This window comes from Phocoena phocoena, chromosome 16 (assembly GCF_963924675.1).
Source record: "Phocoena phocoena chromosome 16, mPhoPho1.1, whole genome shotgun sequence".
Taxonomy (NCBI): domain Eukaryota; kingdom Metazoa; phylum Chordata; class Mammalia; order Artiodactyla; family Phocoenidae; genus Phocoena; species Phocoena phocoena.
The window spans coordinates 77,267,986-77,290,733 of NC_089234.1; the positions used below are offsets into that span (position 1 = coordinate 77,267,986).

General features: G+C 47.5%; 1 protein-coding gene across 1 annotated transcript in view; it reads right to left on the reverse strand.

Annotated features, from left to right (window-relative positions):
- Window positions 1-22,748, reverse strand: part of GPR137B (G protein-coupled receptor 137B) — a 50,554-nt gene that overhangs the window by 26,469 nt on the left and 1,337 nt on the right. The gene's annotated exons all lie outside the window — the stretch shown is intronic.

Here is a 22,748-nt window from a genome sequence, read left to right on the forward strand (position 1 = left end):
GATGTCTGGACCTGCCGAAGGGGCAAGAGACTTTTTCTTCCCTCTTTGTTTCCTGGGGCGCGAGGAGAGGGGATTAAGAGCGCTGCTTAAAGGAGCTCCAGAGACGGGCGCGAGCGCGGCTAACAGCGCGGACCCCAGAGACGGGCATGAGACGCTAAGGCTGCTTCTACGGCCACCAGGAAGCCTGTGTGCGAGCACAGGTCGCTATCCACACCCCCCTCCCGGGAGCCTGTGCAGCCCGCCACCGCCAGTGTCCCGGGATCCAGGGACAACTCCCCCGGGGAGAACGCACAGCGCGCCTCGGGCTGGTGCAACATCACATGGGCCTCTGCCGCCGCAGGCTCGCCCCGCACTCCGTGACCCTCCCTACCCCAGGCCTGAGTGAGCCAGAGCCCCCGAAGCAGCTGCTCCTTTAACCCCGTCCTGTTTGAGAGAACAGATGCCCTCAGGTGACCTACACGCAGAGGCGGGTCCAAATCCAAAGCTGAACACCTGGAGCTGTGTGAACAAAGAAGAGAAAGGGAAATTTCTCCCAGCAGCCTCAGGAGCAGCGGATTAAATCTCCACAATCAACCTGATGTGCCCTGCATCTGTGGAATACCTGAATAGACAACGAGTCATCCTGAATTGAGGAGGTGGACATTGAGAGCAAGATTTATTATTTTTTCCCCTTTTCCTCTTTTTGTGAGTGTGTCTGTATATGCTTCTGTGTGAGATTTTGTCTGTATAGCTTTGCTTCCACCATTTGTCCTAGGGTCCTGTCCGTTCGTTTTTGTTTAGTTTTGTTTTTAATTAAAAACAATTTTTTTCTTAATAATTATTTTTTATTTTAATAACTATTTTATTTTGTTACTTTATTTTATTTTATCCTCTTTCTTTTTTTCTACTTTTTCTCCCTTTTATTCTGAGCCGTGTGGATGAAAGGCTCTTGGTGATGCTGCCAGGAGTCAGTGCTGTGCCTCTGAGGTGGGAGAGCCAACTTCAGGACACTGGTCCACAAGAGACCTCCCAGCTGCACATAATATTAAACGGTGGAAATATCCCAGAGATCTCCATCTTAACACCAGCACCCAGCTTCACTCAACGACCAGCAAGCCACAGTGCTGGACAACCTATGCCAAACAACTAGCAAAACAGGAACACAACCCCACCCATTAGCAGAGAGGCTGCCTAAAATCATAATAAGGCCACAGACACCCCAAAACACACCACCAGACGTGAACCTGCCCACTAGAGAGACAAGATCCAGCCTCATCCAGCACAACACAGGCACTAGTCCCCTCCACCAGGAAGCCTACACAACCCACTGAAACAACCTTAGCCACTGGAGACAGACATCAAAAACAACGGGAACTACGAACCTGCAGCCTGCAAAAAGGAGACCCCAAACACAGTAAGATAAGCAAAATGAGAAGACAGAAAAACACACAGCAGATGAAGGAGCAAGATAAAAACCCACCAGACCTAACAAATGAAGAGGAAATAGGCAATCTACCTGAAAAAGAATTCAGAATAATGATAGTAAGGATGATCCAAAATCTTGGAAGTAGAATGGACAAAATGCAAGAAACAGTTAACAAGGACCTACAAGAACTAAAGATGAAACAAGCAACGATGAACAATGTAATAAATGAAATTAAAATCACTCTAGATAGGATCAATAGCAGAATAACTGAGGCAGAAGAACGGATAAGTGACCTGGAAGATAAAGTAGTGGAAATAACTACTGCAGAGCAGAATAAAGAAAAAAGAATGAAAAGAACTGAGGACAGTCTCAGAGACCTCTGGGACAACATGAAACGCACCAACATTCGAATTATAGGGGTTCCAGAAGAAGAAGAGAAAAAGAAGGGAATGAGAAAATATTTGAAGAGATTATAGTTGAAATTTTCCCTAATATGGAAAAGGAAATAGTTACTCAAGTCCAGGAAGCACAGAGAGTCCCATACAGGATAAATCCAAGGAGAAACACACCAAGACACATATTAATCAAACTGTCAAAAATTAAATACACAGTGTTCCCTGGTGGCACAGTGGTTGAGAGTCTGCCTGCCGATGCAGGGGACATGGTTTTGTGTCCCGGTCCGGGAAGATCCCACATGCTGCGGAGTGGCTGGGCCCGTGAGCCATGGCCGCTGAGCCTGCGTGTCCGGAGCCTGTGCTCCGCAACGGGAGAGGCCACAACAGTAAGAGGCCCACATACCACAAAAAAAAAAAAAAAAAAAAAAGTTAAATACACAGAAAATATATTAAAAGCAGCAAGGGAAAAACAACAAATAACACACAAGGGAATCCCCATAAGGTTAACAGCTGATCTTTCAGCAGAAACTCTGCAAGCCAGAAGGGACTGGCAGGACATATTTAAAGTGATGAAGGAGGAAAACCTGCAACCAAGATTACTCTACCCAGCAAGGATCTCATTCAGATTTGATGGAGAAATTAAAACCTTTACAGACAAGCAAAAGCTGAGAGAGTTCAGCACTACCAAACCAGCTCTACAAAAACTGCTAAAGGAACTTCTCTAGGCAAGAAACACAAGAGAAGGAAAAGACGTACAATAACGAACGCAAAACAATTAAGAAAATGGGAATAGGAACATACATATCAATAATTATCTTAAATGTAAATGGATTAAATGCTCCCACCAAAAGCCACAGACTGGCTGAATGGATACAAAAAAAAAAGACCCATATATACGCTGCCTACAAGAGACCCACTTCAGACCTAGAGACACATACAGACTGAAAGTAAGGGGATGGCAAAAGATATTCCATGCAAATGGAAATCAAAAAAAAGCTGGAAAAAAAAAAAAAGAAAGCTGGAGTAGCAATTCTCGTATCAGACAAAATACACTTTAAAATAAAAACTATTAGAAGAGACAAAGAAGGACACTACATAATGATCAAGGGATTGATCCAAGAAGAAGATATAACAATTGTAAATATTTATGCACCCAACATAGGAGCACCTCAATACATAAGGCAAATACTAACAGCCATAAAAGGGGAAATTGACAGTAACACATTCATATTAGGGGACTTTAACACCCCACTTTCACCAATGGACAGATCATCCAAAATGAAAATAAATAAGGAAACACAAGCTTTAAAGGATACATTAAACAAGATGGACTTAATTGATATTTATAGGACATTCCATCCAAAAACAATAGAATACACATTTTTCTCAAGTGCTCATGGAACATTCTCCAGGATAGATCATATCTTGGGTCACAAATCAAGCCTTGGTAAATTTAAGAAAATTGAAATTGTATCAAGTATCTTTTCCGACCACAACACTATGAGACTAGATATCAATTACAGGAAAAGATCTGTAAAAAATACAAACACATGGAGGCTAAACAATACACTACTTAATAACGAAGTGATCACTGAAGAAATCAAAGAGGAAATCAAAAAATACCTAGAAACAAATGACAATGGAGACACGACGACCCAAAACCTATGGGATGCAGCAAAAGCAGTTCTAAGAGGGGAGTTTATAGCAATACAATCCTACCTTAAGAAACAGGAAACATCTCAAATAAACAACCTAACCTTGCACCTAAAGCAATTAGAGAAAGAAGAACAAAAAAACCCCAAAGTTAGCAGAAGGAAAGAAATCATAAAAATCAGATCAGAAATAAATGAAAAAGAAATGAAGGAAACGATAGCAAAGATCAATAACACTAAAAGCTGGATCCTTGAGAAGATAAAAAAAATTGATAAACCATTAGCCAGACTCATCAAGAAAAAAAGGGAGAAGACCAAATCAATAGAATTAGAAATGAAAAAGGAGAAGTAACAAATGACACTGCAGAAATACAAAAGATCATGAGAGATTACTACAAGCAACTCTATGCCAATAAAATTAACAACCTGGAAGAAATGGACAAATTCTTAGAAATGCACAACGTGCCAAGACTGAATCAGGAAGAAATAGAAAATATGAACAGACCAATCACAAGCACTGAAATTGAAACTGTGATTAAAAATCTTCCAACAAACAAAAGCCCAGGACCAGATGGCTTCACAGGCGAATTCTATCAAACATTTAGAGAAGAGCTAACACCTATCCTTCTCAAACTCTTCCAAAATGTAGCAGAGGGAGGAACACTCCCAAACTCATTCTACAAGGCCACCATCACCCTGATACCAAAACCAGACAAGGATGTCACAAAGAAAGAAAACTACAGACCAATATCACTGATGAACATAGATGCAAAAATCCTCAACAAAATACTTGCAGACAGAATCCAGCAGCACATTAAGAGGATCATACACCATGATCAAGTGGGGTTTATTCCAGGAATGCAAGGATTCTTCAATATATGCAAATCAATCAATGTGATACACCATATTAACATACTGAAGGAGAAAAACCATATGGTCATCTCAATAGATGCAGAGAAAGCTTTCGACAAAATTCAACACCGATTTATGATAAAAACCCTGCAGAAACTAGGCATAGAGGGAACTTTCCTCAACATAATAAAGGCCATATATGACAAACCCACAGCCACCATCATCCTCAGTGGTGAAAAACTGAAACCATTTCCACTAAGATCAGGAAAAAGACAAGGTTGTCCACTCTCACCACTATTATTCAACATAGTTTTGGAATTTTTAGCCACAGCAATCAGAGAAGAAAAAGAAATAAACGAAATCCAAATTGGAAAAGAAGTAAAGCTGTCACTGTTTGCAGATGACATGATACTATACATAGAGAATCCTAAAGATGCTACCAGAAAACTTCTAGAGCTAATCAATGAATTTGGTAAAGTAGCAGGACACAAAATTAATGCACAGAAATCTCTTGCATTCCTATACACTAATGATGAAAAATCTGAAAGTGAAATCAAGAAAACACTCCCATTTACCACTGCAACAAAAAGAATAAAATATCTAGGAATAAACCTACCTAAGGAGACAAAAGACCTGTATGCAGAAAATTATCAGACACTGATGAAGGAAATTAAAGATGATACAAATAGATGAAGAGATATACCATGTTCTTGGAATGGAAGAATCAACATTGTGAAAATGACTCTACTACCCAAAGCAATCTACAGATTCAATGCAATCCCTATCAAACTATCACTGGCATTTTTCACAGAATTAGAACAAAAAATTTCACAATTTGTATGGAAACACAAAAGACCCCGAATAGCCAAAGCAATCTTGAGAACGAAAAATGGAGCTGGAGGAATCAGGCTCCCTGACTTCAGACTATACTACAAAGCTACAGTAATCAAGACAGTATGGTACTGGCACAAAAACAGAAAGATAGATCAATGGAACAGGGTAGAAAGCCCAGAGATAAACCCACACACACATGGTCACATATGGTCACCTTATATTTGATAAAGGAGGCAGGAATGTACAATGGAGAAAGGACAGCCTCTTCAATAAGTGGTGCTGGGAAAACTGGACAGCTACATGTAAAAGTATGAGATTAGAACACTCCCTAACACCATACAGAAAAATAAGCTCAAAATGGATTAAAGACCTAAATGTAAGGCCAGACACTATCAAACTCTTAGAGGAAAACATAGGCAGAACACTCTATGACATAAATCACAGCAAGATCCTTTTTGACCCACCTCCTAGAGAAATGGAAATAAAAACAAAAATAAACAAATGGGACCTAATGAAACTTCAAAGCTTTTGCACAGCAAAGGAAACCATAAACAAGACCAAAAGACAACCCTCAGAATGGGAGAAAATATTTGCAAATGAAGCAACTGACAAAGGATCAATCTCCAAAATTTACAAGCAGCTCATGCAGCTCAATAACAAAAAAATAAACAACCCAATCCAAAAACGGGCAGCTCTAAACAGACATTTCTCCACAGAAGATATACAGATTGCCAACAAACACATGAAAGAATGCTCAACATCATTAATCATTAGAGAAATGCAAATCAAAACTACAATGAGATATCATCTCACACCAGTCAGAATGGCCATCATTAAAAAATCTAGAAACAATAAATGCTGGAGAGAGTGTGGAGAAAAGGGAACTCTCTTGCACTGCTGGTGGGAATGTGAATTGGTACAGCCACTATGGAGAACAGTATGGAGGTTCCTTATAAAACTACAAATAGAACTACCATATGACCCAGCAATCCCATTACTGGGCATATACCCTGAGAAAACCATAATTCAAAAAGAGTCATGTACCAAAATGTTCATTGTAGCTCTGTTTACAATAGCCAGGACATGGAAGCAACCTAAGTGCCCATGATCGGATGAACTGATAAAGAAGATGTGGCAAAAAAAAAAAAAAAAAAAAAAAAAAAAAGATGTGGCACATATATACAATGGAATATTACTCAGCCATAAAAAGATACGAAATTGAGTTATTTGTAGTGAGGTGCATGGACCTAGACTCTGTCATACAGAGTGAAGTAAGTCAGAAAGAGAAAGACAAATACCATATGCTAACACATATATATGGAATCTAAGAAAAATAAAATGTCATGAAGAACCTAGGGGTAAGATGGGAATAAAGACACAGACCTACTAGAGAAGGGACTTGAGGATACGGGGAGGGGGAAGGGTAAGCTTGACAAAGTGAGAGAGTGGCATGGACATATATACACTACCAAACATAAAATAGCTAGTGGGAAGCAGCCGCGTAGCACAGGGAGATCAGCTCAGTGCTTTGTTACCACCTAGAGGGGTGGAATAGGGAGGGTGGAAGGGAGGGAGATGCAAGAGGGAAGAGATATGGGAACATATGTATATGTATAACTGATTCACTTTGTTATAAAGCAGAAACTAACACACAATTGTAATGCAATTATACTCCAATAAAGATGTAAAAAATAAATAAATAAATAAATAAAAATTCAAATTTCATCAGGAAGTTAAAAAAAAGGGAGGAGAAGAAACTATAGTATTTTTTAAACCATATTTAAATTGAAGTATAGTTAATTTACAATGTTGTATTAGTTTCAGGTGTACAGCAAAGTGATTAAGTTACACATACACATACGTGTGTGTGTGTATATATATATATATATATATATATATATATATATATCCATTATAGGTTTTTATAAGATGTGAATATAGTTCCCTGTGCTATACTGTATGTCCTTGTTGTTTATCTGTTTTACATATAGTAGCTTGTATGTGTTAATTCCAAACTCCTAATTTATCCCCCCGCTTTCCTCTTCAGTAACCATGTTTGTGTTCTATGTCTGTGAGTGTATTTATGTTTTGTAAATAAGTTAAATTGTCCCATTTTTTTAGACTCCACACATAAGTGATATCATATGATATTGAAACTACAGTATTTTTTAAAAAGTGTTTGAAATTGTCAACGAAATATACAAATATCGTTTTACTATTTCGCCACCCTTGGGAGACTTACTCGGTGGCAGGTAACTCAGTTGATTCTCATACGCCAGGGCCATCGCTGGGCTCCCAGAAACCACCCACAGGTCGTACCGTCCTATGGACTCAGCTCGGTGCAAAGTGCTGTCACGGATGCGAGAAAAATTTGACCCGTTCTGCCTTCAACAGGGTTATGGTCCCTACTGGTGAGGGAAAACCTGGACTGGGCAAATGACAAGAGGAGATGCAACCCAGAAAGGCCATGGGCTCAGGTGGTCTGGGCACAGGGGGCTGATCTGCAGGTCAGGGGCTCGGCCGCGTGATGAGCACATCAACTCTTCCTGTTCCTTGGCCACATCCTGCCTTGTCTCACCCAGGCGGCTCCTGGTCCCACCAGGACGGCACGAGAGCACATGCACGGATCAGGGTCAACCCGTGGCCCATGGGGCACCCAGCTCACTAACACCACTCGGCCAGCGCTGGGTCTTCAGGGCCTGGGACCTGCAGATCCACACCCCCAGCCAAGAGTTGCAAAAGCAGTGAACCCTCCCAAGTGGAAGCATAGCCCACCTGTGCACCATCCTCCTCCATAAATAAAATAAGAGACGTTTCTTTACTCCCCATGGTCCCTGCAGCCCCGAATGTACATGCCATATGGACGATGAACTGAAAGGAGTCAGGGATGGGAGGCCAGCCTGGACCCCAGAAGCCCCTTCCTGGAACACAGCGAAGGTCAGGGTTCCCAGCCATGAGTATCAAATATCTGGTCCAGGACTCGAGCTTTATAAACAATCACATGCTTTGCCCCCATAATTCTCCTTGTAAGAACTGATTCTGAGGCTGGGTTTCTCAAGGTGCGCCCACAGAACTGGGAATTCATAAAGGTGACTGGAAATAGGCGTTAGGTCAGCGAACAAATTTAGAAACTGCTAGGCTACCTAGATTTTCCCTGCAAGAATTCCCAGAGCCTTTAAAAAGCTAATTACTCTATGTTGTAAATCTTCAAGGGAAACGCAAGGTATGCAGCAATTTTCCAAACTTATTTGGCCGCTGAAGGTGTACCTAATGAGTATTCCAGGGAACAGTTTGGGAAACACTGCCCTTAAAGGAGCTAAGCACAGGTAGGATGTTCACTGCAGCCTTAATAACAGCAATAATAATAATAATAATCACAACAAGAAAAAATGACAACTTTAAAATCATACTCAGCCTTCACCCCCGTGAACACCAATCAAGGGGTTCCCCAGGTCAAAGCATTCTACCCCAAAAGGAACCCAAAGCCCCATCCTGTAAAAGATGGGGAGACCCCGCAAAACTTAGATCCTCATTAAGTCCACCTCGCAGCCTGGAGGAGAAAAGTCATCACCAGGTAAGGGGACAGTCTGATACGAAATAAACCATTTGATCCTCTCTAAGCTGAAAGCCACGGTGACAGATAACGACATCAAAATCAAAGCCTCAACCATGATTTGTAAAAGCTCTGTCCACTCTTTATAATTTGTGGCAATTACGGTTGACCCCTGAACGACGAGGGGGTCAGGGACTCCCTGACCCTCCATGCAGGTGAAAATCCAAGTAGAATTTATCATGGGCCTACAGCATAAAGGCGGCTTCCTTGTAACCACAGATTCAACCAACCGCAGATCATGTAGTTCTGTAGTATCCACTGTGGAAAAAAAATCCACATCTAGGCGGACCCATGTTGTTCAAGGGTCAACTGCTTATGTCTTGAATTCACCTGGGCCTTTGCAAGTTGTGCTTAGAAACTCTGCCCTGTCCTCAAGTTAATCCTTAAACCTAAGTTGCTCAAAGTTGCATTTAAATTCCTGGCATTTTAAACTGACACAGTATACATTTAATTGCAGCGTCATTTTTGCCCTCATTAAATACAGGACATAAATGTCTGGACCAAGTTTTCAAAAAAAGAAAATTCTAAACTCTCCTACTCACCCCTCCCCCACTCCTGTCTGTGTTCCAGGGAAATTCACTGAAGATTGATTAGTGCCCAGAAGTGGAGCTAACCCTCCGGGGCTGACTCCTGCTCTCTTATCGGGCTGCCCATCTCCTAGAGTCTGCGTTGGCTCCCACTGACCTCAGCAGGAATCCGGCTGGGAGGAGGACAGGGCTCCTGAGGGGGAGGCAGACAAGGACGAATTACTCCTTCATATCTTACAGCCCCTGCTACGGACAGTGCGGGCTCCGCCGGCTCCCTGCAAAACCAGACCTGCCAGATGGGAGGGCAGGACGACAGGGACCTGTGAGTGGCTGGGGAACAAGTGAGGTCAGACAAAAATTCATATTCTCCCCACATTCAGACTGGTGGTATTGGTGACGGGTCAGCTGACACTGAGCGCCAGATCTGGAACCGAGAATTGTGAAAATAAGGAAACGTTGGTCCTGACCTCCAGAAACTACAACCAGATACAGACATGGTGTGAGGGTGGTGTGAGTTGTGAGGAAGTGAGACAGCCTGAGGGGAAGCTGGACCCCCTGGGGTGGGCCAGGTGGGCAGCAGGCTAGGCTAGGATACAAGTCCAGGCAGCAGCCTTTAGTCAGGAAAGGCACATGCACTTCCCTGTAAGAGAATCAGAAAGCTTTCAGTAGAAGCCACACAATCTGAAATCAGAGCTGTGCTTTTTAGAGGGGGGCAGGGGTGGGGGACCAGAGACAAAGGGCCTGGACTAGGGGTTCAGAGAGAAGGTGAGAACAGAGGTGTATGCTTACAGGGAAAACAAAGGCAGAATGTAGCTTAGCGGTTGCCTGGGTCTGGGGGGTTGGGGAGAAGTGTGGGTGACTGCTAAGGGCTCCAGGGTTCCTTCTGGGGGTGACAAAAAAATGTTCTGAACTTTTATGAACCAGAAACAGACTCACAGACATAGAGAACAGACCTGTGGTTGCCAAGCGGGGGTGAGGGTGAGGGAGGGATGGATTGGGAGTCTGGGGTTAGCAGATGCAAACTATTATCTGTAGGATGGATAAACAACAGGTCCTACTGTAGAGCACAGGGAACTATAGTCAATATCCTGTGATAAACCATAATGGAAAAGAATATGAAAAAGAATGTGTATATATGCATAACTGAATCACTGTGCTGTACAGCAGAAATGAACACAACCTTGTAAATCAATTATACTTCAATAAAAAAAATGTTCTGAAATTGATGGTGGTGATGGTTGGGCAAGTCTGTGGATGTAGAGCTTTAAATGGAGAACAGTACAGAGTGCGAACTGGTCTCAGTCAACATAAAGGAGCAGAACAGCAGGCAAGGAGCTGGCCCGGGGGTGCCAGTGGCACGTAGGCGGGCAAAGGGGGAGAGAGAGGCCTGGGTGCGGGACCATCAGGGTGCCAGACGCTGCTCATAAGTAGGACTGTATAACCGTGGGGAGCTGGGCAGATGGGGAGGGGCCTGGAGGGGAAGTGGGGGGAGGCAGGAGGAAGTGGCAGCGGGGAGTCTATTCTAGAGCATCAGCTACTCTTTAAAAATGTGTTTGTGAAATGCGAGAGAGATTATTCAAGGGCACTAGGACCTGGTTTAAGATCAGGAGCCTGGGCCCCGGGACCCCCTCCCCCCCCCCCCCATGGCAGAGCAGAGGGAGGGAGAGGCAGGAGGCAGGGGTGCGGCCAAGAGAGAGGGGCAGAGCAGCAGTTTCCATGGAAACTCCCATCCTGTTGTGGGACTAAAGCATCTTCCCCGCACCCATTCCTGTCGGTCTCAGCATCATTTCCACGGCCTTGCGGAGTCCTACCTAGAACTGACGCCCAGGACAGGAAAGCCAAGTGACTTTCTGAAGGTTTAATTCCAGTTTGGGGAAGCGGGAGGACGTCCCCACCCCCAAGCTGGCCCCAGGGAGGGAGGCTGGGGTGGGGAGAGCCCGCCTCTGTTCCCAGCCCCCCTCCCGCCCACCCGTGGGGCTCTGTGCCCTCTGGGCAACCCCAGGCCCTTCCCGCCACCTCCGGATGACGCAGGAGGGCCCAGAGAGCCGCCTATGACGTACACGGGTGACAGAAGTACAAAGGTTCTAGAAGCAGCTGCTGCCCTCGGCCTCCCTCCCCTCATAAATTACAGCCCCTGAATGGCTCACCCCTTCTGTTCCCACCCTTTGAAGTCCTGCTTGCCTGTGTTTTCCTCCTACCAACCCCGGCTGGTCTTTGCTGCTTTACAACCATTCTTCCTAATGAAGCATGCTGGCTGCTTCTGGCAGAAACGTCCCAGGCTCTTCCTCGTGGGGATGACAGTGACCCTTGTGCATTCAGAGAAACTAAACAAAAGTAACCTCTTCTGTCCCCAGAGGCAGCGTCCGTGACAGCTCAATGAAGCACTATGCCTCCAGACCTGCACTTTATTCACAATTTCTCTATGTGGCCATTTTGCTTTATAAATTCCACACCCCACCCCCACCCCCCCAGAGCACGACCCGTGTCACCGAGTCTCCGCTTCGGTGCCACCTCTTCCTGAAGCGCTGCCCCTTTAGAAGAAAACAGGCAGGTGGACACTTCACAACCCTCCCATCCTGAACAGGCTCCAGACCCCAGGCCCAGGCTGCACACCTGCTTCTGTGTCTGTGGTCCCGCCCGGGGGGCTGAGGCCCCTGGAGACCCTCACAGTAACCAAGAAGGTCTGTAACTCTGTGTGCACCAAGCACAGACGCATGTCTAAACCAGTCTCTGCCTCCTCCTCCTCTCTCTCTCACATACTATTTTTAAATGTATATATGCAAATTTGTTTGAAAATGTTACACATTTATAGTAGGTTTAAACTTTACTATAAACTATGTCACATATACGCAAAGAAATAAAGTAACCAAAATTCACTACCCACCATGCAGTCAGTCACCTTTGACACTGCCCTGTTTGCTCCAGTTCATTTTATTTCTAATAAAGAAAAAGACACCATTGAAGCCCCCAGTGTCTCTCTCCTTGGTTCTGATCCCTCCCTCCTCTGCAGAGGGAATGGCCACCTGACTTTGGTGTTCTGATAGCCAGCAGGCTTCTACTTTTACGAGGATAAACAATATATAGTCCCATCTTGCATGGTTTCTCACTTTGTTCGAATCAATGCCTTCCATATGCTTCTGCAACTTGTCTGTTCACCTGTCACAAGGTATTTACAATGTATCGATGCTGAGACACTTGGCTCTCATTCATGCGTTCTCACTAAGGCTGGGTATTCCACCGTCTGCAGGTCACAGCTGTGTGTCCATCTCCAGCAGAGAGACGCCTAAAGATGGTTAAGAGTGTGGACTCTGGGGAATTCCCTGGCGGTCCAGTGGTTAGGACTCCGTTCATGGAGGAGCTGCCATGGCCCTGGTTTGATCCCTGGTCAGGAAACTAAGATCCTGCAACCCATGCTGGGCGGGTTATAAATACATAAATAAATAAATAAATAAATAAATAAATAAATAAATGTATGTATATGTATATATTATAAAAACTTGGAGGAAAAAAAAGAGTGTGGACTCCGGAGCTGGCTCTCCTGGGCTTGAATCTTGGCTCCACCAATAATCAGCTGTGTGACTTTAGAAAAGTTACCTAACCTCTCTGTGCTTCAAGTACCTCATCTGTAAAATGAGACTAATAATAGTGCCCATCTCATAGGTTTTTGTGAAAATTAGGTGAATTTCCACAGATAAGAGTACTCAGCCAAATGCCTGCCACCTACCAGACACTATCTCAGCATTTATGTGTTTGCTGCCCCTCCTGCTGCTATATTATTACTACCAGTCCCTGCAAACGCTCTCAAACCACGATTCTAAATGCACAGCTACTGAACTGTGATCATAAATGCTCTCTTTTTTTTTTTTTTTTTTTTTTTCGGTACGTGGGCCTCTCACTGTTGTGGCCTCTCCCGTCGCGGAGCGCAGGCTCCGGACGCGCAGGCTCAGCGGCCATGGCTCACAGGCATAGCCGCTCCGCGGCACATGGGATCCTCCTGGACCGGGGCACGAACCTGTGTCCCCTGCATTGGCAAGCAGACTCGCAACCACTGCACCACCAGGGAAGCCCCATAAATGCTCTCTTGACCATAAAAGGAACTTTCGTACTCAAGAAGTTTAGGAACCACTGACACATTCACGATTTGTGCTTGTGATCCCTCTCTGTTGGCCACTTCCTGATATATTGGGGAAATTATGCAAACCCTGAGGCCCTGGTCGCCCTGGGTGACAGTCATTAGTCTGTGTTTCCACAGGCTAAGCATCCTCATTCACCAGAGCAGGGTGACTCAACCTGCAGTTTTTAAATTTTTGGAGCCCGCTGAATTCAAATGCAGGACGTCTCCCTTTGCATAGCAATCCCCCGCAAGGTCAACTCTCTAAGACAGCGAGGGCGGCGATGTCTCTACGTCTGCAGACACTGACCCTGTTTTTAAAGCCACAGAATACGTAAAATAGATAACCAACAAGGACCAACTGTACAGCTCAGGGAACTCTACTCCCCATAAGGGAAAGGAAGCTGAAAAAGAATAGATTTATGTATATGTATAACTGAATCACTTGGCTGGATACCTGAAACTAACACAACACCGTGAATCAACTATGCTTCAATGAAAAGTAAAATTTCCTCAAAAAAAGCCACGGAACCCCATGATAGAAAAAGGAGTATGCTGTCCATGCCAAGTCATTCTGGGTGCAGCAGCCTGGAGCCAAGGCATGCTCTGTGTCCCCACCTGGGCAGGTGTGACAGGCCCCCAGGGAGGTGACTGGCTCCCAAGGTCAGGTCTTCACCCTGTCATCTCCTGTCTTTGAACTTGGCAAGTGCGTGGTTCAGGGAGCAAGTCCTACTCACTGCCTGGCCTCACGCTGACCGTCGGGACAGAGGCCCCCCAGCACTTAGGCGAGCTGCTTTCATTTATGATCTCGGGACCAACAATGATGCTGCCTCTCCTCTGAACTTCTGTAAAGCCCAGAACTCCCTGGAAGCATCCTCAGCCTTCTCCCGCTCTCCTGAGAGCTCTGGTGCTCTGCCCTGTAGTCTCAGGATCCCTTTGCAAATGAAGGGATGAGCTCTCGCGGGATACAGGCGTCTCCACCTGCCCCCTCCTTTCCTGAAGGCTCCTCTCCTGCTCCAGTTCCCAGGGGTCCAGCCCAGCCCCTCTCTCCTCCACCCGCCCCGGCGGCTCACCAGAGCCTCTCTGTCCCTATCAACTGAACTGCACCTCCATCCAACATCCCCAGCACCCGCCAGGCCACCCCGCAGGCTCTGGGCTCCACACTGGTCAAGTCAGGCCCACGGGTACCACCCACGACGGGCAGCAGCACCCTGGAGGGCACGCCTGTCCAAAGGCCCTCAAGGCCACCTGACGACACACTGAACGCTGGCCTTCAGGCGCCCTGATTTTTCCTGTGTCATCTCTTGCTACCCGAGCATCTGGGTTCAGGGGCGCACAGCTGGCCAGACTGCCATGAACCTGCCTTTTCTTTTTTTTCGGCCGCGCTCGGCTGGTGGGATCTTAGTTCCCGGACCAGGGACTGAATCCAGGCCCACGGCAGTGAAAGCACCAAGCCCTGACCACTGGACCACCAGGGAACTCCCTGAACCTGCTTCTTTGCTCACCCCTGATAAACTCTCTTTACACTCCTGGGCCTCAGGGTCCCCCTGTAAGATAAGAGGGTCAGTACAAATGTTCATCACGGTAACTTCTCCTTTCAAAACGATGACACGAAGTTCCCAGAGGGATCCCAGCCCCACAGGGATCGCTGCAGCCTTGCTTCTAAGTGGGGGTGGGCCTGACTTGTAGGGGAGGGACGTGGGCCCAGCCGCCCCCCCAGGGCAGCCCGGGTCACCTCACTGGTGCAGGTGGAGGTGAACAACGCCCATCAGCCTCCCCGGCAGGCGCCTCCCTCTGCGGGAGAGAGGGCTGTGGCCACACAAGGTACCATGTTCGGTATGATGTTTCTGAACTGCTCCTGCCACGATGGCAGTTCACAGTTTACCTGCCAGGGCCCTGCCCATAATTGTTCTAAACGCTTAAATAAGGTAAAGGCTTAAATAAGGTAACACACCATAGCACGGAAGATATATTTCTCCACCTAGGAAGCTTTGCTGGGTTACCAGCCAGCTGGGCCCCAAGGCTTCAGGCTTTCGTGTGGCTGCAGCAGCATCGGGCCATGGCTCGCCACTGGACCCCAATGCTCTTGGCAAATGATGTACGAACTACAGAATAGGTAGTGAAGATGCCTCAGGGTTTTTTTTCCCTCCAGAAAATAACTTTCTGCCTCGGAAGGAAGGACAATTCTGAGGTTTCCTGGAACTCTTGCCCTTGCTGGGAGCAGTGTGGTATTTTTTATGAACTACATGTTTGTGTCCGCCCCAAATTCACAGGTTGAAATCCTAACCCCCACTGTGATGGTATTAGGAGGTGAGGCCTCTGAACACTTAGGTCAAGAGGGTGGAGTCCTCGTGGGTGGGATTGATGCTCTTATCAAAGGGACCCCAAGGAGCCTCCCTCTGTTCCCTACCACGTGAGGACGCAAGGGGAAGCCGGCTGTCTGCAAGCAGGAAGAGGCCCTTGCCAGAGCCCGACCCTACCGACACCCTGCCCTCAGGCGACCAGCCTCCTGAGAGAGCGAAGTGTCTAGTGTTAGTCAGAACAGCCATCATCAAAAAGTCTACAAACAATAAATGCTGGAGAGGGTGTGGAGAAAAGGGAACCCTCCTACACTGTTGGTGGGAATGTAAACTGGTGCAGCCACTATGGAGAACAGTATGGAGGTTCCTTAAAAAACTACAAATAGAGCTACCACACAATCCAGCAATCCCACTCCTGGGCATATATCCAGAGAAAACTATAATTCGAAAAGGTACACGCACCCCAATGTTCATAGCAGCACTATTTACAATAGCCAAGACATAGAAGTAACCTAAATGTCCATCAACAGATGAATGGATAAAGAAGATGTAGTACATATATACAATGGAATAGTACTCAGCCATAAAAAAGAATGAAATAATGCCATTTGCAGCAACATGGATGGACCCAGAGATTATCATACTAAGCGAAGTAAGTCAGACAGAGAAAGACAAATATATCACTCATATGTGAAATCTAAAAAAAATGATACAGAAGAACTTATTTACAAAAGAGAAACAGACTCACAGGCATAGAAAACAAACTTATGGTTACCAAAGGGGAGAGGTGGAGCGGGGGGATAAATTAGGAGTTTGGGACTGACAAATACACACCACTATAGATAAAACAGACAACCAACAAGGACCTACTGTATAGCACAGGGGACTCAATATCTTGTAATAATCCTAAATGTGAAAAGAATTTGAAAAAGAACCGATATCTGTATAACTGAATTACTCCGCTGCATACCTGAAATTAACAACACTGTAAATCAACTAGACTCCAATATAAAATAAAAATTTTTTAAAGAAAGAAAAGAAAGCAATGGATTGTTAAAAAGAAAAAAAGAAAGAAAGAAAAGGAAAAAGAAATTCCTGGTGTCGAAGCTGCCCAGTCTGTCGTGTTCCATTGTAGCAGCCACAGACTCAGACAAGGTCAGAGGACGCTCCTGTATCCTGCCCAAGAGGACTGCCGGCGGTACCTCCTCCAGGGGAAGGAACGTGGTGACAGAAACTGCTCTCGGGGAGCGAGACGCGTGTCTGCTGCTGCGCTGCCCCCAACTCACTGAAGGACACTGGATGGAGACACCTGGGATAATGACCAGGATGGTGAGGGACAAACCCGCATCCCATCAGAAGCAATGAAGGGAACTGAGAATGTCCCATCCCGAGCAGGGAGAACCCAAGAGGAAGCAACATATGCCACCAAGTCTGTCGTGGGAGGGGTGACACAGCTCCGCATGGCCCCAAGGGTCGGGGCCAGCCCTCCCCCAGCTTCACTTTTCCACCCTGGTGGTGGCCTGGACCCCAAGAGGCTGCCGTGAACAAAGCAGGGCGAAAGGATTTGACTTACACTTAAATACTAGCAAAGCCATTGGTTCTGTTTAAAGCATGTGTCCTAGAGGGAGAATTACAGAGATGACGGAGTGAATTAAGCCCCCAATCTTCTATCAGAAACATCTCGCACCTGGTGTCACCACTGTAAGGGCTGTCACTAAGTCACATGGGCCACTGGCACCATGGAGATGGAATTTACGTGGTCTCTTCTTCTCCCTGTTCAACGCCAAGTTCCCTGAAAGCAGGAACTACGTGTGACCTTCACCCAATCTGCACAGCCTCCAGGGAATAACAGACACTCAGAAACACGTGCTGAAGCAACCTTAGTGTCCCTCTGCAGATGAGTGGGTAAGCGAACTGTGGAACACACCTGTGATGGAACGTCAGCCAGCCTTAAAAAGGAATGGGCTAGTGACACACCCTACGACACGGATGAACCTCGAAAACGTCATGCTGAGTGAAAGAAGCCAGACACGAAAGGCCACTTAGTGTATGATTCTTTTGATGTGAAGTATCCAGGACAGGCCAGTCCACAGAAAGTAGATCAGTGTCCGCCAGGGACTGGGGTGAGCGGGGGAAAGGGAGTGACTGCTCAATGGGCGTGGAGGGTCTTTTTGGAGGGATGAAAATGTTCTGGAACTGAACAGAGGTGATCGTTGCATAATAACGTGAATGTACTAAATGCCACTACGTCATACATATTAAAATGGTTAACTTTACGGGACGTGAATTTCACCCCAATTTTAAGGACATACTTGTCGAGTGAGTGAAATGTGTCTCCAAGTTCATGTCAGTAGACTGTGCGACTGAAAGTTGGGAGGACCAGGGCCTCTGTGCAGACAGTGATGCCGTCTCATCAGGACAGGGCTGTGGTCCTGCTGGGGCTGGGCCCACAGGAGCCAGCCGGGCTCACATTCGGCCCACGTCCCTCCCTGTCTGCCCCCAGTCACACACAACCAACAGACCGTCACATGGCCTGATGGGCAACGTGACCTCTGACGGCTCTTAGGTCTGGGGAGCGAGGAGAGCAGTGTGTGCACACGTTTACCCTGTGCTTTACACACTATGTAGCCTGACCGGTGTGTCTGTCATTAAAGGTGACATCACAAGATGTCCAGCCCAAGGCCCCTTGCCTGTGTCTCCCCAGCTCCCCCGCGCCTCGCAGGCCGGACAGGTACCCCCTCCCCCCCCCCCCCCCCCCCCCCCCCCCCCCCCCGGTGCTGTGGGTGGCATGTGGCTCCCGGCAGTGCCGCCTCAGTTTGTCTGTCTTTCCCTAGAGTCTGTGGCCCCTCAGGGCACAAATTCCAGCTTACTGTCTCTGAGCCCAGACACCTGTGTGCAGGTGATTGCTGAGATCTGTTCGCGGAGTGAAGGACACTCTAACCACAAGCTGAGACGCCACGGCCTGTTTCCAACGTGCCCGAAGGACCTGTCCCAGTAAAAATAACAGCAAGGTGGGAGGGAGCTTGGTGACACACGCCAGCTTTGTCCTAACCTTGTGCTGAGGACCAAGTTCAGCCTGCAGCCTGTTACCGTATGGCCTGTGAGCTAAGAATCGTTTTTATGTTTTTAAAGAGATGTCTAAAAAAGAAAAAAACAACATGCAACAGAGACCATATGTGACACACAAGGTTTAAAATACTGACTCGGGCACTGTCTGGACTTCCTTTCCCGTGTCCTCCACGCCCAAGTTTGAGGAAATAACCCACTCAAGAGTAAAACCACTCGGACCTCCTCTGTCCTCAGAGGTTAACAGGCTCTAAACTTTAGCCACAGGATGAATCAAAAGTAAAATATTTACAAGCCTCTGCGGACCTCTGGGGGTGCCTACGTGCCAGGTATGGTCACCTGTGTGCTGAGGCCATTTCCGTCCTGAGATAACAGACGCGCCAGACCTAGAACAGGGAAGAGGCTTCTCTCCTCTCCCTGGAACTGCAAGGCGATCAGGAATCAGTGGATGAAAACAGATCCTGGGATCACACATTATGATGCTTCCAAAAACCTGACACTCTTAGGGATGTCATTCGGATGAGTGGCATCAATTTCATCAACGCTCTTATCCAATCAGACCAGTCCTCACTGCTCCACCCGGAACCTCCGAGCTGAAGTCTCTGGGGGCTGGAAGATGGGGGCGCATCACAGCCCTCTGGCGGGAAGGGCACTGCCGCACACGACCCACCTGAGCAATGAAAAGGGCCTTACGATGATGCTCTCTTTCTGCCTCCCTGCTAGTCCCTGCTCGTCTGACCCAGGGAAAGGCAGGGGAGCAAAAGGATGCAGCAAAAACCTACAGGCGTGAGGGTGTGTGGGACCAAACCCAGGCTCCAATGGGAATGGGAGCCACAGGTCTGGGCTCACAGCACAGGGACAACACAGGGAAAACGCTGACCGTTCTCAGCTCAGCCTCTGCTGTTGAGAATTCACGGCTTCCTGGTCAATGGGCTGGAGCTCAGATACGCTGAGAAGAGGCTAACTGTTCCCACGAGTGCGGAGGCCGTGAAGGAAATTTGGTTCCCCTGACGTTGGCAGGTGAGCCCTTCGGCATTGAAGCTACAAGAGTGGGGGACAGAGAGAACAAAGAGCTAGTGCTTGGAGGACAGATCTTGCGAAATCGGGCTGTTAAAATTGGAAAGCTTCTTCTTGGGGGGCAGTTTTTAGAAGTAAAATCAGGAAGTGACTTCCTGGGGAGTGCTGGTGGTAGATGGTAGACTGAACGTTAATAAAGAAACTTCTCCTGGTCCTGCATGTGTGTGTGTGTGTACACACACACACACAGCTTTGGCAGCTGTGAGTCCACTGAGTGACCACGAGGAGCCGCTGCCAGGGGCCGGGCAGCCACGGTTGGTGCAGAGGTGAGGATTCCCGGCCCCTGTGCAACTGTGTGCTCCTAGCTTTGAAATAAGGTACTTGGGGACCAGCAAAGGCTTCCTAAGTGTGTGTTCCTAAGCTTCTTACTTCTTCATAATCATCAAGAGGCCTAGAAGCTTCCCTCTTCACAACTCCTAGCTTAGGACCTGGCACACAACAGATTCGGTAAACATTTCTTGATTAACTTGACTGCCAAGAGCCATAGCGAGATCCACTTATGCCTGAGGTCACCACCTCCCTTTTCCCGGTGGGGTGGAGAAGACAGGGTCCCTGGATTAGCCTTCCAGCTGCCTCCTCGTTCCCGGACCAGGATGCATTGAGTTGCAGGGTGTTGTGTGCAGCAAGCACTCTTCCTGGCTCTGTGTGCCTGGCTGGGGGACCCAGCACAAGTCACCAGAATCCCCGAGGCCTCGGCTGCCTCATCTGCAGAATGAAGGGCTGGACCCCCCAGTCCCTTCGACTCTCAGCGTTGCGAGCTACAGCTGTGAGGAACTGGTGACTTCTATCCTCCCCGCAATGGGAGGCCCAGGGCCACTGCCATTTGACAAACATAAAAGCTGCAGGTTGGTGGGAAAAATTATTTCAATGACACAGTGGGTTGATAAAGGGCCGAGCCAGTGCTGGGGCCTGACGTTCAGGACTGTGGTTTGGCCAGAGCCTGGGCTCCGGCTATTAGGAGATGCAGAAAGAGCACCTTAACTGAGAGCGAGGAGGGGCGGAAGGACACAGCACAGAGGGCACCTCCTTTAACCCGCTCCAACCCTGGGGAGAGCACTAGGGCTGCCCTTGTCCTGCAGGAGGTCGGTAACTGGCCCTGGGAGACACGCCAGGTGCTGCCCGGATTCACAGGCCTTTGCTGGCCCACCCTGAGCCCCAGGCGCCCACAGTAACCCCCCTGCAGCTTCCTCACCGCACTCTGAGGCGCAGTAGGTGCTGGCTCCTGCCTCAGTGTCCAGTAATCACGCCACCTCTTCCCCACTGAGAGGCCTCACTTCTTTTCCTTCCTCACACCAGCCTGTAATGGCAGGAATCTGCCCCAGGGCTCAAGACAAGGCCGAACCAGGGCACAGCTTAGCCCGCCACATTCAGTCACACCCAGGAACCCCAGGAGTCTGAGGGCCAGACCCCAAATTAGGAGAGAGAACAGCTGGGGGAGACGGCTGCCCAGACGCCACTGAACTCACCCCCCAATCCGGCCCTTCCCGCCCCCAGACCCTCCACCCCAGCTCTGGAGACAGACCTGCCTCGTGCAGGGCTGCCCTGGCCCAGAAGCTGGCAGCCTTGGCCTCGGAGCCTCTGCTGTACAGCCTGGTCTGGAGGCGGGGGTGGGGGTGGCTCCAGGGCTCACTGGTCGCGTGACCTTGAGTGAGTCATACAACCTCCCTGACCCGCCTCTGAAAAATGGGGACACCATCCGTACTTCCTTCAGAGGGTTGTTGGGAAGAATAAATAAGACAAACCGCTTAGCACCATGCCTAGCACACAGCACATGCTTCTTCATTGTTAGCCACTACCCGCCACCCTCCGAAATCCGATTTATGTGCTCTAAGAAGGGCCCCAGACCGCAGTAATCCTTAAAGGTCCCCCAGCCATTCCAGTGGTTGAGAACCCTGCCTAAGAGAAGGCATGTGGGAGGGGAGGGGGGAGAGGGGCGTCTGAGCAGGGAGTCAAAGGGCAACCCCTTTATAACACCCCAGAAGTATCAGAGTATTTGCCAGGAAGCCAGAGAATGGCTTCTCTGCCAGGGTCTGAGATGCCACCAGTTAGTACCACTTTCCCCTGCCAGCCACCCTGGAGATATAAAGAAAACAAGTCCTGACAGTTACAAAGAAGCTAGAGTGGTGGCTTGCAGCCTCTTGGCTTGCAAGGCTGTCGGCCTGGTCACTCTTTCCCTCGCTCAGCATTTACTCACCAGCCAGCAGATGGTGCAGAAAATGTGAAGCCCTGCCCCTAATCCAGCTCTGAGTGCAGAATTTGCATGTGAGTGCCAGAGATCCATGGCAGTGCTCTACGCTGTCCTTTTTTTTCTCAGAAAGGGACCAGAATAAAGATCTCAATATGCAATCAGATCATCGTCACAGTTCTTGAAGGAACATCAACCTACCTGACTTATCTATCTTGCTGGAATCAGCCCTTTCTATCCAATGAACAAGCCAGAGTGTCTGCAACGTAGCTGACTGCCTGAACTGGTTTTCGGGTTTAAAAGTTGTATTTGGACAGATGATACACATTACTTGTGGACTGGAAAATATGCTGATACACTGGACTGAGGAGAAGGCTTTGAGTATAGATCCCTTTTGATAAGATTATAATAGCTAGTTTTTAGCCAAAAGTATTTCCTCCAAATTTTCAGTCAGGGGCTCCCACTACACCAGGGCAATCCGTTTTCTAACTTTTCTTTTTTTCCTTTTTTTTTAAATCAACAGCATTTTCTTTTAATAAATAAGGACACTATTAAAAGGAATGGAATGCTTGCTGGCACAAATTCCCCTTACCAGGTGATGTGGTTGGTGCCTTACCCCTGGGCAGGGTCCTAGTGAAAACGGACATTTTAGTGCTTGGAAAGCTAATGAGAAGCAGAGATGACAATGATGATGACGACGGTATTGTGCTATTACACCTTTATGCAATGCT